Source organism: Condylostylus longicornis, unplaced genomic scaffold, assembly GCF_029603195.1.
Source record: "Condylostylus longicornis isolate FDR11 unplaced genomic scaffold, ASM2960319v2 ptg000166l, whole genome shotgun sequence".
NCBI classification, from domain to species: Eukaryota; Metazoa; Arthropoda; class Insecta; order Diptera; family Dolichopodidae; genus Condylostylus; species Condylostylus longicornis.
In genome coordinates this window covers 195,818-221,613 of record NW_026578134.1, presented here as the reverse complement: position 1 = coordinate 221,613, position 25,796 = coordinate 195,818, and the positions used below count along the sequence as shown (strand labels likewise).

Genomic DNA, 25,796 nt, shown 5'->3' with positions numbered 1-25,796 from the left:
GTAAAAAATTCGATGAGGAATAAATTTACAGTTTTACAATAATTTGGGTTGATTGATTGTTTGTAGGCTTTAAAGAAATGACAAGGTGTTGAATTTTATATACACATAAAATCTAACAGCTATACTAAGTTCAAATTCTATAACAAATAGAATTGAAAAGAAGAAAACTTGCCAATATATTTTTTTCCTTATACTATATTTCATTTACTACATTTTTACCGACCGTATTGTGTAAACAATAGGTAGGTTATGTGATGGCATATCGAGTTTTCGGTGGGAACGTACTTCTCCATAGTAGGGAAGTGTAAGTAAACTATTTTTAGCAACCTGTCGGTCCGTCGGTCTGTCGGTCTGTCGGTCTGTCGGTCTGTCGGTCTGTCGGTCTGTCGGTCTGTCGGTCTGTCGGTCTGTGTGTGCACGCGTGTATCCCAAGTTCTGCTGAACCGATTTTGATGAAATTTTATATGTAAGTTTATTTCAACCATGGCAAAGTATTCAACCGATTTACTTGAAACTTGGCATATCGAGTTTTCGGTGGGAACGTACTTCTCCATAGTAGGGAAGTGTAAGTAAACTATTTTTAGCAACCTGTCGGTCCGTCGGTCTGTCGGTCTGTCGGTCTGTCGGTCTGTCGGTCTGTCGGTCTGTCGGTCTGTCGGTCTGTCGGTCTGTGTGTGCACGCGTGTATCCCAAGTTCTGCTGAACCGATTTTGATGAAATTTTATATGTAAGTTTATTTCAACCATGGCAAAGTATTCAACCGATTTACTTGAAATTTCATATATGAGCTTTTCACGACCGTCCGCAAAAATTCCTAACTTTTGGAAGAAATCAGGCATCAGCAACTGGACGTTTATTACGGGCCAAATATACATTTTTGCGTATATAAAGAGAAATAATCAACCGATTTCATTGAAATTTAATATTTGAATTCCTCGTATTAAAATAATGCAGATATAAATTTCTTGGAAAGATCAGGGCTCGAAAACTGTTTTGCGGGCTGATTTTACATTTTTCACCATATCTACGGAACGAATTGATGGAATTTCTTGAAATTTATTAAAAAATTAAATTACTATGGTATGGTGCAAAGGTGTCAAAACTACATTTTGTCCTTTCTTTGAAGTATTTTAGCTAAATTCGTTAAAAATGTTCTTGCAAATAATAATATTAAGCATGAAATACAATTCGTTGGGAACTAGGAAAGGAATCAGGAAGGTCGGAGCACTGGAGAAATCTTCTGGGACTGCGGCAGGCCAAGGGATGGACAAGAATCAGGTAAGAATTCTCACCGGGGTCTTGTCACGTCACTTTAAACTTAGGGGGCACCTCAGCAGGCTGCGCCTGGAAAGTGAAGATACTAGCAGGTTCGGTGAGAAAGATAGGAAGGTTTTAGTATATGTGTTTCTCTCACATATACTAAAATCTTCCTATCTATTAGGGAAATATTAGGCTTTACTCTAACGGTGGTAAAGTTGTGGCTTTCCGCGTCCCACAATTTGCTCGAGTACATCAAAGCGGTAAGTCGCCAGCGAGTGCTGTAGGCCATGGCCACGCATCCAGAGGTGAGGGGGGGGGGCCCAATAGATTCTTTACGTGGTGCACTGCTACCCTGGGTTTAGAATACACAATCCACGAGTATGAAATACTTTTATTTCTATAATATATTCTATAATGTAAGTATTTGTTTCGTAAAAGCTGGATTAAAAAGAAAACTACTTTAATTATAACTTATCCACTTTTTCCTAATAATTTAATCACTTTCTGATTATTCTTTATTCTCAAAATAATGAACTACTGCAAATTATTTTCTATAAGTAATTATTATAGCCGAATTAAAATTGCATTTAATATTTAATAATACAATGTTTTACAGAAATCTACACTAGATTACAAAATGATAAAGATTTATTGAAACTATTTTTAAACGCTCAAATTCAAGGAATTTAGAATAGATTTCAGGCTTATTATTTGGTTACTCATATTTCATAAGAAAATTTTCGTATTTTATATTTTATGAAATTATTTTCTATATTTTCATTATAAAGACAACATTTAAAACTGCTGTTGTTTGAATAAGAGTAATTAAAAAATTGATTTGCCCTCACTTCTTAAATAATATTCGCAAGAAAAAATGAAAACCAAAAAAAAATTTCCATTTTATAAATTAGGCACTTTTTCTTCTTCTCAAAATAGATACTATAAAAATAAATTCATTTTACTTATTCGAGATAGTTTATTGACCTCTTTTGTAGAAATGGGAATAGGACTTTTACCCGATTTGTTTAAGCTTGTTAAATATTTTGCCTAGTTTTATTTGATTTATGATTAGCAAAACACAAAACAATATCTTTATATCAATAATTTTCACAAAATACTTATATTTTTTTTATGACAATACAATAAAATTTTCGGTTTTGATACCACACAGCTGGATACTCTCTATTTCACTCTCTAATACAGAAATTTTATTTTAAAAAATACCCTAGTTGCCTATAGCTTATTATCACAATATCACCATCTAATACATGCAGTATTTCCGAGAACATATACATACCTATATATCAATATTGTTTTCAAATTATCCAATAATAAAATTATTGGAAAATAAATAATTAATCGTATATAAATATATGTATATAATAAAATTTTTGACAGTTTATAACTATTATATAATAAATGCAATAAAACATTTATATATTTTACGATATTATATTTCTCTATCATTGTTCTTCTTCTATCACATAATTCAACGAGAATTTATTGAGCTCTGGGAATTTTGTGATGTCGTTTGAATGATACGTTACCTATACGAGTATGTGCATGTATAAGATATTAAGAGAAAAATAAAGGAAAAAAATTTTTTGAAAAATCTGTAGACCACATGTTTGTCAATAAATTTTAATATTACAAAATATTTTATACTGATTATGAAATTGACGTTTTTTGGTATAGCATTAGGGTATGAGTAAAAACAACAAAATCACAAAATTAATTTTAGGATAAATTGAATATTAAATTTCAAAAATTGTGTAACATTAAAGTTGGCGAAGATTATTTAAGATCTTTTAACTAATTTTTTATTCATAATTGTCACCTTAGCTTTTACTGCTTTTCAATTTTCCATCTAATTCGTACTTCCTACCTAATTCCTACTTCCTACCAAATTCCTACTTTTCTCAATTTCAACTTTTCCAATTCCTACTTTTGAAATTTTTAAAGAAATTGAGATTTTGGAAAAAAAAATTTTAATTTAAGGCCACATTATTATTTGTAATAGCAAATTAGTATTGAAATTTTACATTTAAAAAATTCACAATTTAGATTTTGCATTTATTATAGAAACAGTGCCTAAAAGTGAATAAGTTAATAATATTATACTTATAAGTAAAAGGGTAAAGTCGAATTTTACAAATTCAAAAATTCGATTTTATACTTTCGAACCAATGATACGTCACCATAAATAAAATATTTATAAACAAGATAGAAACAAAACAATATGAAAAATAAAATGAAAAATAGCATATGGTAACCAAAATTAGGATAATAACAAAAAACTAAAAAAATATCTTAATCCTGATTAGTCCTAAACTCAATTTAATAGTAAAAATACGGCGAAGAACCACACAAATTAAGAACAGAACCGATAAAAACAAAAAAAAAATGACAAAATCAAAAAGTGAATTTGGGTTCGGTTGCCTTTTTTTATTGTTTTATTATTCATTGAATATTCTGGACAGAATTTTGTTTTATAATTTCTTAATACCTAAAAATATTATCAAAGAAATTTCTTGTCCTTCCACCATAAATGAAAGTCATATAAGTTTTTTATCTTGTTTTATTGCTATTTTTAATCTCACAACAATAAATATAAGTGAAAAAGAATGAAATTTTTAGAAAAGAAGATTACCTGGCGCATCCTTTTTCTTCTCGCTGATAGTTCTATTTTAGTTCTATTTGTTATAAATTTTTTTTCTTAAACAGCAGGACTTTAAAAAAAAAAATAAAAATTAAAAACTTATGGGTATATTTTACTTCCACATTTTTCTCATAAACAACCACCAAAATCGATAACAAAAATAATATTAACAAGTAAAAACGTTTCAGTCGGTATGAACCGATTGAATTATACCCTGCATCTTTCATTGTTGTATAGCAATTACTCAAACCTGTGAAACTATTCTATAGAAACTTCACGGATATGTCTGATCTATAACTGAACACACAACTACCAAGTTTCGAGAATCTGACTTTATTTTTCCAAATATTTAAACTCTTGGACTTGTATGGGAGCTACTCGAACCTGTCAAGCAATTCCACCAAAACTTCAGAAATATCTTTCACCTATAATTGGACACACAACTGCCAAGTTTCATGAATCTGTCTTTATTATTTTTCCAAATATTGAAAATTAGCTTTTGGAGTTGTGTGACAGGTACCCGAACCTGCCAAGCAATTCCACTAAAACTTCGCAAATATATCTGATCTATAATTGGACACACAACTGCCAAGTTTCATGAATTTAACTTTATTATTTTTCCAAATGTTTAAAATTAGCTTTTGGAGTTGTATGGCAGGTACCCGGACCTGTCAAGCAATTCCACTAAAACTTCGCAGGTATATCTGATCTATAATTGGACACACAACTGCCAAGTTTCATGAATCTAACTTTTTTATTTTTTCAAATATTTAAAGTAAGCTTTTGGACTTGTATGGGAGCTACTCGAACCTGTCAAGCAATTGCACCAAAACTTCAGAAATATCTTTGACCTATAATTGGACACACAACTGCCAAGTTTCATGAATTTAACTTTATTATTTTTCCAAATGTTTAAAATTTGCTTTTGGAGTTGTATGGCAGGTACCCGGACCTGTCAAGCAATTCCACTAAAACTTCGCAGGTATATCTGATCTATAATTGGACACACAACTGCCAAGTTTCATGAATCTAACTTTTTTATTTTTTCAAATATTTAAAGTAAGCTTTTGGACTTGTATGGGAGCTACTCGAACCTGTCAAGCAATTGCACCAAAACTTCAGAAATATCTTTGACCTATAATTGGACACACAACTGCCAAGTTTCATGAATCTGACTTTATTATTTTGCCGAATATAAAAAATTTGCTTTTGGAGTTGTATGGCAGCCACCCGAACCGGTGCAGCTATCTCATTAAAATTTTTAGAGCATATGTAGAATATAATTGGACACATGTATACAAAATTTTATATTTGTACCTTTATTAGTTTTTGAAATAATTAAAATAAACTCTTTGAGTTGTATGGCAGCTACCTGAACCCGTTGTCCGAATTGGTCCAATAACAATAGGGTTCGTCCTTGGCACAAAAGAAGCAACTTGTGAAAGTTTGGTGTCGATTGCATTATTCGTTTTTGAGTTATCGTGCGATCGGACGGACGGACGGACGGACGGACGGACGGACGGACGGACGGACGGACGGACATGTCTAAATCAACGCAGAATTTTACGCTGAGCAAGAATATATATATATGTTCATACCGCAGATGACTCCTTCAAGTAGTTACAAACTCCATACCAAAGTTAATATACCCTTCACGAAGTGCAGGGTATAAAAAGAGAGAAAACTATTAAAAACTTTCTATTGCATTTTTATAATATCCTTTTTACAATACAGATAAATACGTAGGTTTGTATGTATATGCCCCTTTAATCTGCAGGCGTTAATAGAATCGTTAATGAACGAAAAAATAAAATGTTTATGCCACGCGTTAAAATAAATAATAAAGGATGCGGGCATACAACAAAACATAACATCAAAAAAAAAAAAATTTATATTGTTGTTAAAATTCACATAGCATTTTATATAGACATATATAGAAGGCAGCAGCATCCCATATGTAGGTACAATTATATAGAAAAAGAAATAAAGAATAAGTTATTTTGTTATTCAAGGATGTTATTAGTTTAAAAGGATTTAAAAAACAAAAAAAAAAATTTCAAATAAATTTTTGTACGTACAAAGGAGCGAGAAAGAGAAAACAAATGAAATAATTTTAAACTTTCTATGGGATTAGTGCCAAATTAAGAGTTAAAAAACACTTAAGCTTTATGCACTTAAAAATTTGAATGAGGTTATCATTTTATAATTTTTTTTTTTTTTAAATTTCAGAAAAATTAATAGTTTGGTAAAATTTCTAAATTTTTTTTTAAAAAAACAAGTACTTAAATTAAGAAAAAAAAAAATTATTAAAAAAATTTGTAATTGTTCATTCGGTTCAATCTTTTTGTTTGTCGAGAATTTATGTTCATAAGTTTTTGCAAAAAAAACACGCGTTCGTGTACGAAATTAATTTGAGTTTTATTCAAAAAGAAACTCAAAAGAAGAAAAATGATTTACTATAGGCGCCTCTCTTCTTATATATGAAAGATTTTTTTGGTGTTCGTTGCTTCTTCGTATGCAATTAATAAAAAAACTTGATGACTTTTATAAAAATCATGAAAATTTTGTTAAGAAAAGTGTGCACATACCTTATTTTTGGTAAATCTACAAGATGGGTCAACTCAAATTTATAGTCTCTTTTTCTCAAATTTTTGCAAAAACAAGAAATACAAGGTTTCAGTTTTCTTCAGGTTATATATGGAGAGTGCTGAACTCATTTGATTTTTCCAATACCGACAATATTTATTCTAATTTTACTATTAAAAGCACATTATTTTCTCATCCCATACATCAAATTGAATAATTCATAAATTAATTTTTTAAAATTTATTTAAAAAATTTTGTCTGTTTTTCACAAGCAATTTTAATAATCAAATTTAAGACCGCAAATGAAAAATTAAAATATTTTTAGAAAAATTTCATTAATAATAAATTTAATATTAAATTTCAAAATTTTAATTTTAAAATACGAGTAACTATTGATTCCCATGTGTTATCCTTGAAAAATATTAACAAAGTTTAGTGAATTAAAGAAAATTTTAAAAAAAAAATTTATATTGCATTCTAAAATGTTTTAAACTATAAAAAAAAACTTTTATTTTTTTTTCTAAATTTTTTAAATTTTTATTTTTTTTTTGGAAAATTTCAGCTAAAATATTCAAATTTTATTTTTTTAGTCTATATACCCATAAAGTTTTAAAACAAACCTGAATAGTTTTGTTAAGTGAATCAATTATATACGTTTATAAAAACATTTACTTACAATTTTTTTGGGATGACTTATTTTTTTTTTTTTGTTGGAATGAAACTGTCTTTTATGTTAAGACTCCAGCTATCTAAAGTTTTAATAGTTTTAAATTGTTACGAATTGTATGGCTCATTTTATTAAATTTTAAATAGCTTTTATAAAAACAGCTTCAAAAAATTGTAAGCCAATTAATAACTTAACTAATTTTAATGTTATTTTAAGCATGTAGGCTTTATGAGTTGAATTCACTCACCAGATCACTGTACCTTTCACGGTCTATTTTGAGCTCCTATCAAAATGCTTCCATTAGACCAGAAAATCACACATTGCCAAAAATTTGCTAATGTACGTCCCGAAAAACCAGAATAGTCGAAAACATGTTTGCGGCCTAGAGCCTGCAACTGCACTAAATTTGATCCGCCGTTCTTCCCCGTGAACGCTTTGTATATAGCATAGTATAACCCTTGAGAGATCGATTGCCATCTGGAACGCTAAAACTAAAGAACTCAACCATCTAAAAGAGCTAAAGAATTTACTAGGAGCTAAAGAACTCATCCATCTCCTATGCTATAAATGGGTCAGGTATAAAATAACATGACTCATTATACGAATGGACTATCCTTCTCTCTGGTACCCAAAAATAAATTTTTTTTACAAACTATTCTACGAATTTAATACTTAAAATAATTCATTTTTTTTTTTTATAAAACTTTTATTAAGGACTCTAAATTTAATGCTATAAAATTTTTTAACTAATCTGATATAATCCGTTTTTTAAAGTGAGCATATCTCAAAAGGTAGATTACAAGTTAGTATAGATAAATACGGAAAATTTAATATTTTTGTTCAAAGCATTTAATTACGACAAAAAGCAAAAAGAAAATTGAATAAAAATTCAAAAAATTTTAATCTTTCATTTTAAATTCACAAAGGGATTTTTTTTTTCTAATTACTTATTTTGTTTTTTTGCTCTCTTTCTCTTTTATTTTACATGGAATTTATTTCAAAAGAAATTTTAACAAGTTAATAAATGTTCAATGAGATCCTAATGCATTTCTTCAATTGATATCCTTAAAAAAAAAAAAAACAAAAAAATATTGTAACAGAAAAGGAAAAAAAAATTCCCTTTTCCCTTGTTATTTGGAATTTTAAGCTTTTTTTCGTTTGTGCTTCTTATATTTAACTCAAATATCTCTTAATATTAAAGATTTCGTAAAAGAATAAAAGATTTTTTTTTAATTAACTCAAAAAAAATTCATTAGAAATTTTCGTTATAACATTAAAAATGTAAAATGATGTTATGTACCCACCTATATACGTAAACTAATATGAAAGTAGCCATATTACATATAAATTTAGTTTTAAGTCAGGTGTATGCAACATTTATAGTTATAATATGTCTAATAGTCTCTAGACAATGAGCAGAATTAAAAAGTACAAATGTTATGAGAAATTTAAGTGAGCGAATAAATGTATTTAATTAGAAAATACCTCCCGAAACCCATACATACCCTGTTATTTAGCTTCAAATTCCTTATTTGTATATAAATTCTTTATTGTATATAACCTTGTGAACCAATTGTGAAATATAGATTCGTTGAATGAAGTGACTAATAGTGAATTGTACGTTGCCTTTTTACATGGGGTTTTAAAATATTAGAGTGTTTCAAAAGCTGTTGTTAAAAAGTATGTGTCAGAAATATGAAAATGGATTTTCTCAAACTTCAAATTTATTGATTTTGGAATCATTTTTAATAATTCTTGTAAAAACAAGTATTTAGTTATTTAACTAGATCTTTAAAGAGAAATTAATCTTAAACTTTATTCGGAATGTGTTGAATACCCATTTAACTATTAAAATTGCCTTATATTGGTTGATAAATTTTCAATTCAATAATTTTTTAACAAAATTTTCACGAGCCCCATATCACAGCAATAAGGATCGCATTGTATAGTTCAAATTTGCATATAAATTAAAAAAACAAAAAAATTACTCTAATATTTTCTTTATTTTGTTAAGAGTTTGTTCATATTTTGTTTTTGGAACCGGTTACCTCATTTTAGTAAATGTATAGGCGCATATCTAAGAGGGAGTAAACTTTTTTATTCATTCGCTGTCTTTATCAATTATTCTCATAGATTACAATATTAAAATATAATATTATGTGATTTGTATAGGAATATGAAAGAAACTTGATACTGAACTTATTATGAAAACTTATTATCAATGCCATAACCTTTATCTTGTCCATGTGTACGCCTTAGCTGAGTCATTCATATTAAATTAATAAATGTTAAATATTGTGTAATTTCATAAGTAATTGACTGAATCGACAATTAAGTATGAAAAGAATTTTCCTTGTTATCAGCAATTAAATCAAAAATTTTTCTTTTAAAATGAAAATTTTCAATTCTTCTAAGCATATACAAGTTTAATATTTTCTAAAAAATAATAAAATGTATAATATATACCTCATTCCTATATATATACTAATTTGCACATGATATCAGACATCTTCCTATACATTAACATAAATTATAATGCATTAAAATACAGAAAATTTCTACCAATACTTGTTCGTATCTGATAATGACTACAAATTTCTTGTTATAATCTACATATTTGCATATATAATTGCATATGAATAATACCCAGGCTTAGATATAGTACAAACGGATGCTCGTCTTTTATAACAAAGCACATTCACACGCACGTATAACACGCACATAACCATTATATCATATAATTTTTAAAGTGTCATGTATACTTAAATGTACTCATTATTGTGAGCTACTAAGAGGGGGGTCACCATTTACAATTGATTATATATTCTTTCTTTATACCAATATTGATGTATACCTATTCACGTAAATATTAAGTGAATTAAAAGAATAATAAATTTTCAAAAAGTCTAAGTAAACAAGTATTAAATTGCCTTCTACTTGGGTTCTGATAATAAAATTTTAAAATTGATGACCCATGGACAAATTGGTGACATATTTTTTCTCTCTTTTTCAATTTTAAATATATTTTTTTCTCTTTTTCTTTTTTGTTATTTTACCGCATTGTAAAAGAATAAAATGACAGAAAAAGTTAGAATTTGCATAAAAAGAGCAAAATTTTAGTACTGTAATTGAATATGAAATGCAGTGTTGAAGACTCAATAAATCGATTTCCAAATTTAATTAAAAAATAATGAAAAAATTGCATTTTAAATGTATACGTAGGCAGTTTTGGTTAAATTTCAAAATTCAAGAAACCGGATTTCAGAAAATGGACCTTCACAGAAGTCAATAGAAAATTTTCGGCCATTTTCCCCTTATTAAATTATTAGTTATATTCAAATTTCAAACAAGGGTGTGGGAAGCGCTTTCACATGTATACATTTATTCTCATAAAATTTACATTATCATGCAGTAAGAATATGAATTATCCAAAGTACACAATGTAATCAAAAGAAATACTAAATATAACGCACAAAAGGAATGCACAATATCGAACTATTTGATGATCACATTAAAATTTTGTCAGTGGAATGGTAAACATAAAAATGTTTTAATAATATTTTTAACTAACTAAAACCCTAACTATTCATACACACGGCTTTCAAACCAACAGAATATATTGTATGGCAACACTGTTGTATATATGGACTATTATTATTATGGCATATGTAAATATTATAGATATAAGTACTTAGTATTTTCCTATAATGCCAATATTATAAGGTGTTGAAAATGGTGTTGAACTGGAAATTAATTGATTTTGTAATATGTAATACGTACTGGTTAGAAATTGAGAAAAATTCAATTTACAATGAATATTTAGATAAGTAAATGTGTCTACGTACCTATGTATATATATATTCAAATGCTTAATTACACTTACACATATTTAAATTGAATTTCTTGTACAAATGTGTGTACATCTTTATGAATCCATTTGGGTTTTTATGTGAGATTGAAATTGTAATGATTGCTTTAGTATAATTTTGTTTTACAATATGATAAGATTGGATTAAATATTTTTCTTTTTTTTTGCTTTCTGTAAATGCTGTCAGATGCACCATTTTCATTTTTGTTTTTTATGTATAATATCTTTTTTATTTCAGTTTCTAATCATTGGAACATGTATTAATTAATTCATTGTAGCTATATAATTTGAACTTACATATGTAAGTATATTCACTTAAGTTAATGATAAAAATGAGATTAAAGGAAGATAGGATTAAAATTTCGGGTTTATGCGATGTACTTTTTAGAAATTTTACTAAATAGTCATTTTGGTTCATTTGTATTTTAATATTAAATCTTAAATAGAATTCTGTTAACATTTGATCAATATATCCCAATTAGTTTCTAAAGTTAAAAATAAGAGCATAGAAATTCAAACCCTCTTAACAATTTTAAAACTCAATTTACTTAAAATATAATTTTTCGATTTTACTTACGTATACATTCTTTAGCTTCCCATACTATGTCTAACTGTTTTTGAAAAAATAATAAAGCTCAAAGACATGATTTTATTAAATTCTTGAATTAAGACATAGAATTTTTTTAAAATAATTATCGAAAATGTCAGATTTAGCTGATTTCAATTATTAATTTGCTTAGCTTATTATAATCACACATTGTAATTCTCAATGTGGACCCAATCTCTGATGGGTTTATGATTCACATTTGAATGGAATTACAGCTAAACTAAAATCAGATTATAAAATCTTATATAATTACAAATACAATTTAATAAATTTAAAAAAAAATTTGTTTTTTACTCCATCCGAATTTTATATTTCAGAAATTCAATTAAAAAGTTTAAAACTTTTATTACACTTTTTGAAAATTAAATATAAATTTTATATTTTAAATTTAATTTTAAATAAATTTTATATTATTCTACAATTTATTATCGATTTATTAAACATTTTTCAATTATTTTATAAATTTTTATTTCTTTAAAATATTGAAATTTAATTAAAATAGATTAGTCAAATCTTATCAATTAATATTTTATACAAATGCTTTGAACTTAAAATCGTAGCAGCAGTATGTTGTAGAAAACTGTAAGAGTCTAAAATGTAGAAAATAAATTTTAAATTTAATATTATTTTTCAGTTTTAATATAAATAAATAATTAACAAGTCGATAATTTAATTAAAAATTTCAGTTTTCAATTAAATAATATATTAGAATTACAAGAACGCGAACAATTTCCACAATTAAGGCCGGATTTATATAGAATGTGCGACAAATTTTCATATACAACCTAATTTACTTGTTTTACTAAATGCAGTTAAAGACTCAAACAATAATAGCTTAATTGAATTATTAAATTCATCCTCTGACCCTCTTCATGGCTAAAATTTTCCCTTACAAAAATAGTTTTTTTTTTTTTATTATGGTTTAAGAGGGAATCTTTAGTTATTTGTGAATGAAATTTTGTAATAAATCTTACAAAAAATTATTTAAAATTATTTTGTTAAAAAAAATTGTTTAAAACAGCAAATTATAAAAATTTCAGAACTAAATTTAGATTTTGATAGGGGTTAGAAGTTAAAAAATATCATAGGGTTGTAGGACGTTATTGTATAGTAACATGTAGGTACACAAGCCTAAATATAACAGTTTGTATATCGTTATATGTATATCAATAATTATAAATCTAAAAATTTAATTTCAATTGTAGATAATTCTCCTGCAAGAAATATTGCAGCAACTTTCGAAGGGCTTGAACACTTTAACTTGTAATCGATAGTTAGCATTGTAAGACATTATTTATCGCTTCAACTTCTGACCAAAACATTTTAAAAAACTTTCAAATCTATTAATGAGACAATAAGAGAACGTCAGCATTGAAATCAGGTCAAAGTTATGAAAAATTCCCTCTTATTATTTAGATTTTAATTGTTTATACTTCGATTTGAACGGAACATATTATTTTCTACATTTTGACATTAAATTTTATACGGTATTGGAATTATGCTATTCCTTTAGCAGTTCATTACGAGAAAATCTGATCAAATTTTTACACTTCAACATGATTAAGCGAAAAATAAACAAAAACAAAAAGTAAGAGGAGGCGAAATTGTGAAAAAAATTAATTAAAAATTTTTAATTATATTACACGTAGCGTAAGTAAAATGTGGGCATTTGACGGACTAAATAAATTACATATCTTCGCCTACACATAATAATTTTTAAATATTTTAAAAATACGTATAAGTATATACCGTTCTACTTAATTTATATACCATATATATATTATATATATACTCTATATAAGTACAAGTAAGAAAAAATTTAATTAATTTAGAAATTTTAATTAATTATATAAAGTATAATTAATAAAATTACAATTAATATTGGACGATATATATAAATACACGTAGTTTTCCATAAAGAAAAGAACGATTTTTAGAGACTGGTATGCGAAGAAATAATTATTTTAGTAATATTAAAATTAGAAAGACCAGCATCAGCATACAAGAGAGAGGAATATATGCATTCCTGATGAATAGAAATATTTATTAAATTTTTAAGGTAATTATGAAATTTTTTAGAATCCCTTCGAGTAAAGCAGTTTATGAACTATTATGTTTGCATTAATGTGCACATTATGAAAACCTCTTTCTTAGTAACATGGTTATATTACCGAGTTGGTCCATATATAACGTACTGTGGTCTATATGTGTATTTCTATTTTAAGTGTCCATTTAACTCAATGGTGTTTATGAAATTTTTACATAATTTTATTCTCTTATGAATCTTTGCACATCGAATGTCTCCAACATTATGATTAAAGGTACCTAATCTATGCATAATATTCCTCTCTCACTTGTTTTTCTTGCTTGAATTTTAATGCTAATTTTATTGGCCATTATCAGAAAAAATCGACAGAATTTTTTTTTTTTACAATATTTAGACTAAAATGATCTTAGGTAATCAAAAATAAAAGAGAAATTAATGATTATTCAAAAAAATAAAATTGGAATTTAATAGAATTGTTAATTTTGTATTGTTATTTCTATTTTTTTTTTTGTTCTGGGGGTTTCTCTATTGTATAAAATCATAAAAAATGATTTATTGGAAATCAATGCGCATAAAATTAGATTTTAACATTAATGTTTTTTTTTTATTTTTCAAAAAATTTTAATTTCAAACATTCGTTTTTAATTTGATTATGTGTGTGATGCGGCGGCATACTAAAACTCATAGATATTGGCTATATACATATATTTATTAACAATTTGAAATGGAAAAAAAGAATAATAATAAAAGAGAAAAACCAAAAAAAAAAAAATACAATAGATTTTTTTTTTATATTCTATTTTTACACTAACCTTAATTCATCCCGTATAGATAAATTGCTAATTTCTTTCATAACAAACACAATTTTGAAAAGTGATTTTTTTGAAATTTTCATACAGATGAAATAAAACCCAAGGAAAATTTTTAATATTTTAGATCCAGCAGTGAGTTAGTCAATGAAATTTCAATATGTAATCGATTTTAATATTTTGACAGTGTGAAAAACTGTGAATGTTTTAAATTTTATTTTGTTATTTTGGAATTTGTCAAAATAAATTTCTATTCTGAACTGAAATTATAGAAAATAATGGGTGCTTATACAATTATATTCTTACTGTTTCATTACAATTTGCTTATCAATTCCTCTAAAATTTTAAAACCAATATTTTGTAAATAAACTTCAAATTTAATAATGAAAGATCATTGTGAAAGGAGTTGAGTAGGAACAAATAAATGCTCGTGTACTACACAAGAGTGACTAAAAGTCTAATTAATTTTTTGACAAACTTGACAAAATTTATTATCATAGATTTATCACCAATTCACAAATTGTAAATCACTTTAAATATTGAAAAGAATTTCTTTCAATAGATTAATTTAAGCCTGCTTAGTGTATATAAATTTTATTTAACCCTCCTCCTCCATTGTTTAAAGCTTATTCTTGAAAATTTTAAATAGCATTTAAATACTACAGGTGCAGAAAATATACGCTCTCAATTTATTTTGCACATCTTTTTCCAGCTGTCTAGATTTTTCTAGAAAAATTTACCAAAATATTGATAATTAAATTTTAAACGTTCTCTACGTACTTAATTAAATATTTAGCATAATATGCGTAAGAATAATGAGCAATCAATTCTTAAATCTTAATTTAAATAGAACATTTATCAAAATCCAATTTTTAAAATATCTTTGTCATATTTTACTACTCTCCATTTCGAATTCCTTAAACGTTCATTTCATAATTTCGCGATTCTTATTATTTAATTTATTGCACAAAATTCATATTTGATCTTATTTCCATGGGATTTATTTCCATTAGGAGAATAATTGATGTTGTGCCAAATAACATTTTTATAGTTTTTATATTATAATTTTAATGTTTTGTTTTCAATTCAAATTAATATTTTTATTGATTGAAATCACTTTTGAAAAAATCATGATTTATGTTGGTGATTTTTACTGTGTTTTTTTTTTTAAACCGCCACTTCGTTGAGTGACTCACATTCCACCATTCCCTAAGCATTTTTTAATACTAACATTTTGAATGTATTCACATAGTTTAATTGATGACATCTGTCAAATATATAGATTATTTTAGCTCCTGATAATACAAATCTCACAACAATACTGAACCGTAATTTGTTTTAGAAATAAAAAAAAACAAAACAAAAAAAAATAATAATAATAAAATGAAAAAAGAACGCGTGATGATAAAAATTATTTTTTTTTAAATTTTTTATTTTTGAAAAAAAGTGTGTACAACCCTGACATTTTAATTGGTAATAAACACTTAAAAGGGGCTTTTAAGCACTTTTTATTAATATTTTATTATGCTTGTATTGATATTTTTAAATTTTAATATTATTTATTTTTTTTTATTGTTGCCGCAAAGTACCAATATAAAATAATCGTTTTTTATTGTGAATTTCTTTGAAATTTTCTCGTTTTATATTTTGTGTATATACAAGGTTTGCTTCCTTCCGATTAAAAATTTAATTTAACTTTCAGAATTATTATTCTTTGTGTCTTCAGTTATTATATAAAGGGCTATGATTTCAATATTTACTTTTTTCTTTCTGATTTTTTAGAAATTTTAAGCTTCTTATATTGAAATTATGTTTATTATTATATTTCGAATTTATTAAATGGGAAATTGGTAATAAAATATTTTTTATTTGAATTTTATTTTTAAGTGATGCCGTTTTGAAAATTTAAAAATGGAGTATATATGCAAAATATTTTTGTGATTGTTGCCAGTCGTAATGCTTAGTATCGGCTTGAAAATAAGTTTATTTCAATACTAAATTTAATTTACAAATGCATAAATTTCGAAATTTTTAAAAAAATTGTTAACATAAATTTAGGGGTTAGACGATTGGTTGTATCGTAAAAATTTTGTATCGTAATGAAAATAGGAAACTCTGAATCTAGATTTTAATTGACTGAGTGTTGAGTCTGAAATTTTTTAATTAAATTTAGATCTTTGGTTATGCTTAACACGGATATTGAAATATTTCAAGTAAAAAATTGAAAAATTTTGGTAACACTTTTTATGTCTACACATTTATTTTATATTTAATTGAATGTAATGTTTTGGTAACGCTATTTATTGTTTTCGAATAAAAGCCTTTAAAAAAAAAAGATAAGGTTTGAGAACGAACTTGAACTATTATCTAAATATTGCAGTAGATTTTTGTCAGCATTTTCTTTAAAATCTGCTATAACTATCAAAATCTAGATACTGTTCGTCTATACTGTTAAAACATGAATGAAAAATTTTTTTCTCGGTAAATAAAATTCAATAAAATTTTAACAAAAATTTACCAAAATATTTTTGTCCATAATCTTAATTGGTAATTAATATAAGCTGGTTAAAATTTAAGGATTATTACTGTATTCATTTTAAAATTTGGTAATTATTATTATTCGATGTAATAATAATAAAAGATTTTATTATTAATAGCTAATAGCTAAACCAAACAGATGACGTTAAACAATTTTCCCATCATTTCTTAACACTTAAAATGTTTGAAAAAAAAACCAACAAATTAAAAATGTAAAAATTTTTTAACTTAACATTACTAATAATAAAAAAATTTTTTTTTAAATAAATGAAAAATGAAAAATTTTATAGTTGTGGTTGTAAGTAGTGTTCAAAATTTTTCTATGCATAATTTTAATAATGGAATTATATAATAAGGTAATCTTTAGAACTTTGTAATCGCATTAAAAGTTTAAAAATTTTTTTTTTAAGTAAAATTATCAAAAAAAAATGAAAAAAAACTTTTAATTTAGAATTTAGTTTGCATAAATTTTCCATTGTTTTTTAAAAAATTTTTTTGTTAGATAATAAATTTTATCTTCAATATTTCAAAGTTTTAAATCCGATTAAATTTATAAACATAACCATTTACTTAAGTAAATATTTACAAAAATCAGTTATGTAATAACTATTTTATATATATATATATATAACTACATATACTTAAAGTGTATATATAAAGTTTATTAATAGATCAAAAAATAATAATGAATAAAAATTCTGGCCCTTAAAAAAATTTTATATAATTTGTAAATTGCTTCATTTTAGAATTACCAAAAAATGGGGGTGGGGGAGAGGGAATGAAAGGAAGCTCCTTTTAGGAGGCAATTTCATATTTTAAATACAATTTTAATATAATAAATATTCTTAAATTCGATTCGGATTTAAAATTTCTGAAAATAAACTTAAAGTTTAATAAATTTTTTCTGTAGCGATTAATTATGAGCGCATTCACATTAGAATAATTATTGTTGAGGAACATAAAACTAATTTTTCTCATCTAAAATAAGTGAGCTATGGTCGGATTTAAACTATTTGCCCAACTTGAGGAAAATTTGCTGGTAAATGAAAAAATTAATCTGTGACTTCAATTGTCTAGATAAAAAGAGGTAATTTCAGCACTATAGTATGTTTGACAATGTTTGACAGTGTATAATATGAATTTTATTTATTAACAATGCATATAAAAGTTGGTGAGGAACATAAGAACAAAATGACATTCTGACATTATTGTTAACTATATACTGATTATTTCATTTTAATGTTGTTTAGTTGCTGTCATATCAGAGGCCTTAATATATGTAATTCGATTTTCGTATTCGGATTTATTTTAAGGTAACACCAATCAATTTATATGGTACTACCTTTGCCTTTTTGCAAATATGAAAATTTTTTCATAAAAATCCAGCTATATAGTAAGGCTGTCCACAGTTTAACAGCTGTGACTGTTTAAAAATTAAGTATACATAAATTTTATATTATATACTTGGAATACTCATTAGCCGCATATTTTATACTTATAATAAATTATATTTAATTTTGAACTTTTAAGATTTTTAAGAACGATTCTTTTCATAAAATTATCCAATCTTTCTGCCCCCGAGAGGTTATACCACATTACAGGTTCATCTGGCATAATATTGCGGCATAATTACACAATTAAAATCTGGGAATATTAAAAAACTAAGAAATACTAAGACTAAGAATTCATTGGAACAATCACATATTTTAGAAATGATTCTATTTTGGAAGTGCTCCTATATACGTACGTGTAATAATAATTTTAAGATTATTCCAAGTTTTCAAGTACAATATCATTTACAAGTCATATACAATATAAAAGTACACAATATTCAAAAATTTATCTTTAGTTTGAATAAAATTAAAAAAACAGAAAATACAAGAATTGTCGCACACTTAAGTGTAATTGTGAATACCAATTTTTGAAGAGTAAATAACCTCAAATTTAAAGTGATAATTCTAAAGTTTAACACACAATATTTTGTGTGTCATCAGCACATTTTTGTCTAGCATGAATTTCAAGAATAATTTGAATATTTTTATTTTTTGTTTTAAAATATCTTCATTTTGTTACACGAGCGTTTAAACTTAAAAAATTTTTTTTACATCATCTTCAAATTTTTAAGAGTACCTGTATGGATTTTTTTTTTCTGTATTTGAATTATTTTTCATCTTCATTTTTCTTAAATTTTTTGTTTTTTATTTATTTTGTGGTCTATTTTAGAAAAAAACGAGAAAAAAGTTTCTCATTTTTAAACAAAAGAAATTCTATAACATAATGGCATATAAGAAGAGAAGTACCTGTTCTAACTCCTGACATATAATAAGTACAATACAACACACAAACTATAATATTATTTATTATATATGGGGTCCTTATTATTTTCACACTTATAATTTTAAGAGGAGTTCTTATGAGAGCTCTTAAAATTTCATCGATATATCATGATGATCACGCAGTCTCATATCATTATCATTTTCATCATAGTCAGCATGATGAAAATGATGTTCAGCCTGTCATTATCATAATCAATATCAGCTTGGCAGTTTTTTTTTTTGCTTTTGTTACACATATAATAGATTCAAGATGACATTTTACTAAAAAATTAAGAGTAATATAGCTGTATTGTAAATTCGGAAAGTGGAAGTGCTTATGTACGCATGTATATAATGTTGTAATATATACTCTATATAATATTATATGTAAATACATTCAATATAAACCATATTTATATTTTTGCTTATGGTTCATAAATATTCACGAAATTTATTGAAATTTAAAATTCAATTCAATTTTATTTTTAGTTTCAATCAAGATAATTAATAATATTATATGTATACAAGTTTGTGTATTAATATATATATATATGTATTTATAATTTTGTATTTTTTTAAATTCCACTTTAATTAATATTACACAGATAATAATCACTTATAATCATATCAATTAATAGCAGTTTGAAAGTGCTTTAAAAAACACCTGAATTTATTTAACACTGAATTTTTTATTTTAATTTTTGTTTTTTTTTTGTATGTGAGTCCATAAAGTGAATATACATATTCTGTGTTAAATAATATAAGTAATATATCAGTGTATTCAAAATGTGGGCGAATAAAATAGCAAATAAGGATGTGTCTAGCGAGTACGAGTAGATTTGTTGATTTGTACAACGGGCCAACATTGCACTGCGACCACGTATAAGGATCTTTTGTGCACCCCCTTCCGAGTGCGGGGCATGCCCTACAACACACGCTCGAAACCCACCCTCCTGATGAACAAAAGCAACTTGTGAGGACCAGAAGACCGTAACTCCGCCACCGTTAGAGCAAAGCCCTCCAGCACCTCCCGCCTTCTACGAGCAAGAGCATTATACTCCCCCAGGAGGTGCACCAAGGTCACTCCATACTCCCCACAGAATCTGCAAGTATCCTCATTTTCCAGGCCCAGTCGACTGAGTTGTCCCATAAGCCTGCAGTGACCCGTCAAAATGCGAGTAGCGAATAAGATTGTCATAGATGAGTTAGAATAAGCGAATAAAGATGTCACAGGAGGCGAATACTCTAAAATACGATAAAAATTAGTGAGTAAAGCAAATACACGGAAACGATATAATTTTTTGCTTTAGATTTAGAAGTATAATGCGTCTATAAGTTCCGGCCTTATATAAGTAAGACAGAATAATTTAAATGCAACTCTACTATTAAAATTCGGTGAATATTTTGTGGTAGAGTTTAAATTTTAAATTTAATATTGAAATAGGTCCCTGATTCGTAAGCCAATTTTAAAAATTTTTAGATTTCCTTAATAAATTACCGTATAATACACTGAAAATATGTACAAGATATGCTGTAGATATTAATTGTTTACAATATTTACGAATGTTATTTAATATTGAAGAAATTTCATTCTTTTACAGCGAAAATTCCATGTAATAATAAAAATTTTCTTCAAAAAGCCTAAAATCAATAATTTATTTAATTAATTTAATTTACAATATTTAGAAAAGAAATGTAATTCAGCAAATATTGAAATTATTATAAAAGCTTAACAAATTTGAGTAATCATTTTAAGTGCGCGTAACTTATTTTTCAGTAAACATTAGAAAACTTTTGATTATCACTGTAGTTTTTTTTTAATTGGTGCTTTAATAGCGGAATTCTTAAACGCTTTCTTTAAAATCTTTCAAATATTTTAGCAAATTAATTTCATTGTTTTTAAAATTCAAATCAAATATTTAACAAAAAAAAAATTTTTTTATTTTTGATGACCTTCTGAACTTTTTAGCTTTTTTAAGAATTTATAAAAAAACACAAGACAAAAATAATTTTTTGCTTATTGAAGTGTTTTTTATCTGGTATAAAATTGATTTGTTAATTAAAATTTTTTAAATCTTCGAATTTTTAAAAAAAATTTTTATTTAGAATTTTCTTAATTCTAGAACTAATAAGAATTTCGATGTAGGCGAATATTTTGGTAAAAAGGAAAGAATTCCATTTACCCAGAAATAAAATATTCTTATTATATTTAAGTCTAATCCAAATTAAAATCTGTATTAATTACTAAGTATGATAATAAATATTTAAGATGAATAACGCCTCCGTATGTAATGGTTTCCTCCAAGTAGGAAATAATTTATTGGAATTTTTCTTAAACATTGCAGATATAAGGTACTCGTATTTCACCTTATTATTTCACCTTATAATGAGTACTACAAATAATATCAAGTAAGAAAGCTTTAAATTTAGTACAATTATGTATAATTTTTAATAAATTGCTGAATAGTCTTTGCTTAAATTAAAATTTACAGATATTACAGTGACAGAATTATGACACTATCGCAAAGCTTATTGCATTTTATACTACACTGTTTCCATTGATATCATTACAAACGATCAAATAAATATATTATTCCTCTTACAAATTTATTCAAGCCAAAATATGAATATTCATGTGATTTTTTTTAAGTGTAATATTATATTAATATTTCATTATATAAATTAATAAAATTAAAATTATCATTAGTTAACTACCAAATTAGTTAATAATATAATTTATATGCGTTTATATATAATTTCAAGTTCAAGTATATTTTAAATTTTATTGTATAATATTATTTATTATTTATATGTATATTTAATAGCACTAAATGGGTTTATAATATTCCGGATTAAATAATTTACGTAGATAGAAAAGGTAGCGAACCAAATGAACAAAATTACAAAATTACAAAATGAGCTTTCAATTAAAAAAATTCTAAATTTAAATTAATAATATTGGTCTGTTAAGCTCATAATCTTAAATAAACTTGATATTAAAATTGTTATACCAACTACTCGATTTTCGATTATTTTTGTTATAGAAAATGGTTTTAACAACTTTGCCGAAATCAGTCCCGGCATTAAAAGAATTATGGTTGAAAAATGGCAAAAAAATAATGTATTATTAAATATTGTGATATTTGTAGTATACTATTGCTACAAATGCGAGTTATACAAAGATTTCGAAGAGTTTAAAAGTTTCCTTCAACTCAAAATTTTCGTATAAATGTAGTTATCAATGAACTCAATGAAAGTTATTCTAATTGCAAAGTAATTTTATTCTAAAATGAAAAAATTTTGTATCATTCCCAAAACAAAAAATTTAAAATTCAATTTAAAAGTAATTTAAAACATTTCAAAAAATAAATTCAATCGTTATCTTACTTCTTAACACTCAGATTCATAAAAAAAAACAATATTTTTATTTTTTTCCTAATATTTAAATTTCGAATTTTGAATGTGTAAAATATTTAATTAATGACAAATAATTATCAAAATTAATTTTTAACCTATTGTTTTCTTAATAATTTTAAATTTTAATCGGATTCGGTTAAATTTCAAGGTTGCTGTCATATACATACATACATATGTATGTACAATATAGATAATTTATGCAAATAATTTCGCTGTGAAGAATAATGTTTTAAAAATTTTATATAATTTCATAATATTTTAACAAATCCTGATTAATAATATCTTTTTATAATCAAGTTTGCCCCGAGTGTTATACCCAAATAAACTCGACATTCGGAATGAGTTTGTCAAAAACCCTACTTCAATTCATTCAAATCAAAAACAATGAAGTTTTTTAGTAGATAACAGTACTCAACACTGAGCATTTGGAATTGAAAATTCGAATTGTGTGTAGTTGCCGTGATGCGAAAATTATTAGAATTAGCACTTTTAAAATGCATATATGTAGATCAGTTGTGTTGTGGACTATCACGCACTGTGTTCCATCCCCATCCAATAATAATACTTAATTTTAAATACATATACTTATACGTGTATTGTTGTATTGTTTCGAAGCTGGTTTAGTTTTCGTTGGAGTAGATTGTAGATTCTAGATTGTAAAAATAGGGTGACAGTGTACTGTGGCTTTCGTATATGGATTTATTGTGGCCTCCTCCCGCTAGACCTACCCCATTCCAATGAATTCGAGGAACTTGAAAGGCCCAGTATTTTCCTTCTCCTGTCCCCAGATAAAAGTGCACTGTAGTCTTTTTATCCTCTCTACAAAATCTGCAAATGCTCTCACTTTTAAGGCTCAGCCATCTAAGGTGACTTCTAAACCTGCCATGCTCTTCCACCCATAAGTTTAGGTACCTAGCCAAGTATGACTCGTTTGCATTTACTCTATTCGTTGGGCCCCTCAAGGCGGCACCACACTGCCCCGGAGGATTATAAAAATTAATTCATCGTTCTTTTCAAGTGTGAAAACATAATCTAGATTATTCCTGTCTCCGATATCATCTTTCAAGGTTGAACTGCCCACAAATGTTAATGGTGTACAACCATGCGCGAAAAACTTTGGGCTATGCCTCCCTATAGTCTCGAAGAGTTTGGTTCTTGGAACAAATAGCCGCTTACCCGTTTCCACACACGTTTGCTGAAGTAAATGTGAAAATTGTAATTTTTAAAATTATATAGGTTATGCTATTGTACTGAAAAGGTTTTTTTGTTTGTATCTTATACAAGTAACATTATAATAACGTATGTACGTATTATAATGTTACTTGTACATAGCTGCATTATGTTATGTACTCGTATACATGCTCGTGTTCTTAACAATATGGTACACATGGAGCTTTTCATTAAAGATTAAATATAATTCAATTTATTAAGAACAAAATTTAAAAATGTTTTTTTCAAAATCTTTTATTTTTATTCTTTTTTTTCCCATTTTCATCTACTATCTTTTTATTCCGGATGGGGAATTGCCTTTTTTTTACTCATTGTGTTTTTTTATTTTAAAATCATATTATAAGATTTTGATTCGTTTTAAGTCTACTATGCATTTTAGTTCCTTTTTAAGTCTCTCGTTCTCTCTTAAAAATTTCAAATACAAAAATCAGAGTTTTTCCAATATTCTCTAAAGTGTTTTCTTATCAATTCCCATCAGAAATTATTTAAAATTTTTTTTTATTATTTTTATTAATTTTATTTTAATATTGTTTTTTTTTTTTTGTAAAATATATGCGTTCTTATACAAAAGAACTAATAACGTTTTATGTTTAGTTCTTACAAAATAAATTTGTGCATAGCAAAATGAAAATAAAAATGCAGATTTTCCAATAAAGTTTTTGTCGTACTCCAATAAAACTTATTTTTGTTAGTAAATCAACCATTTTGAAAATGGACATGACGAACTTAGAGTTGAAATCTGCAATTTTAAAAACTCCGCTCGATTTTATTATATTTATTTTAAGGCTTTTCTTATTTTATTGGTTTTAGTGTAAAAAAATTTTTCTGTTTTCCGGAAAACAGAAAAATTTTAAAACTTTGTCTTTAAATTTGTAGCGAAACTAACTTGATAATATGTAGCTGTATACAAAAACTGCAAAACAAAAAGCTGAAAGTTTAGTATTAGGCTTTAATTCTATGATTAATCATTCAGTGTGGTAAATTTACTAGAAAATTGTTTTTTTTAAATAGATTTAAAATCAAATGCAAGTCGTTGTCTTTTCGGCAATTATCACTTCGACCTATAGTGTTTTTTTGATTCTCATAAACAAATTCGTATAAAGTTGCAGTACTTTTCAAATAGCCACAAAACCCCTTTAGAAACATCACAATTTTAATTTTTGTAGCTTTGGGGTTTTGCATATTTTCATAAGGTCCTAAAATGAATGAAATTAATTTAATGAAAATTTAGCAAATCAGTTGAATATTTCCAAAACCTTTGAGAATTTCTATAAAATCAGCCTACTCCATACCTTGCTTTCTAGAAGTTATTTTTTGAAAAGCGCAAACTCCAATTTCACTTCCCATTCTTAACAATTACACTTGTTTTGACTTGCAATGGAACAAGCTTTTTTTTTTATATTTTATTACTTGCCTTAAATTTTGACCGATTGTGCCAAAATGATAAACAAAATTTTTAAAAAACCTTATACACAATAATTCTTACAATAATTGTAAATAACTTTTTAAGTATATTGTTCAAATTCGATTATTTTGAATTCGATTGAAATCAATTCAGAAAACCAGTGTATACAGGTACATCAATATGCACAGTAAAAATGTAGATATGTAATCAAATTTTCAAATAAATTGAAGTACACAGCATATTGAATGAATATTGGAGAGACCAAAAAAAAAAAGAAAGAGGAAAAAATAATCCGAAAAATACAAAAATAGGTGAGAAAGCATAATATGCTATCATGATGATGATTAGTCAAAAAATCGAAAAGAGCCTATACAAAAATCAAAAATAA

The 25,796-nt window shown here is 25.9% G+C and overlaps 1 protein-coding gene across 6 annotated transcripts in view; it reads right to left on the bottom strand.

The window, feature by feature from the left end:
• LOC129616265 (neural-cadherin-like) overlaps nucleotides 1–25,796 on the bottom strand; it is a 310,117-nt gene that overhangs the window by 232,517 nt on the left and 51,804 nt on the right. Inside the window, exon 1 of one of the 6 annotated variants that reach the window (XM_055531825.1) lies at nucleotides 14,507–14,522. The exons of the other annotated variants lie outside the window; for them this stretch is intronic. The gene's annotated coding sequence lies outside the window, so the exon portion shown is untranslated. Of the gene's footprint in view, nucleotides 1–14,506; nucleotides 14,523–25,796 lie in introns of those variants that run through there. 6 annotated transcript variants of the gene reach the window in all.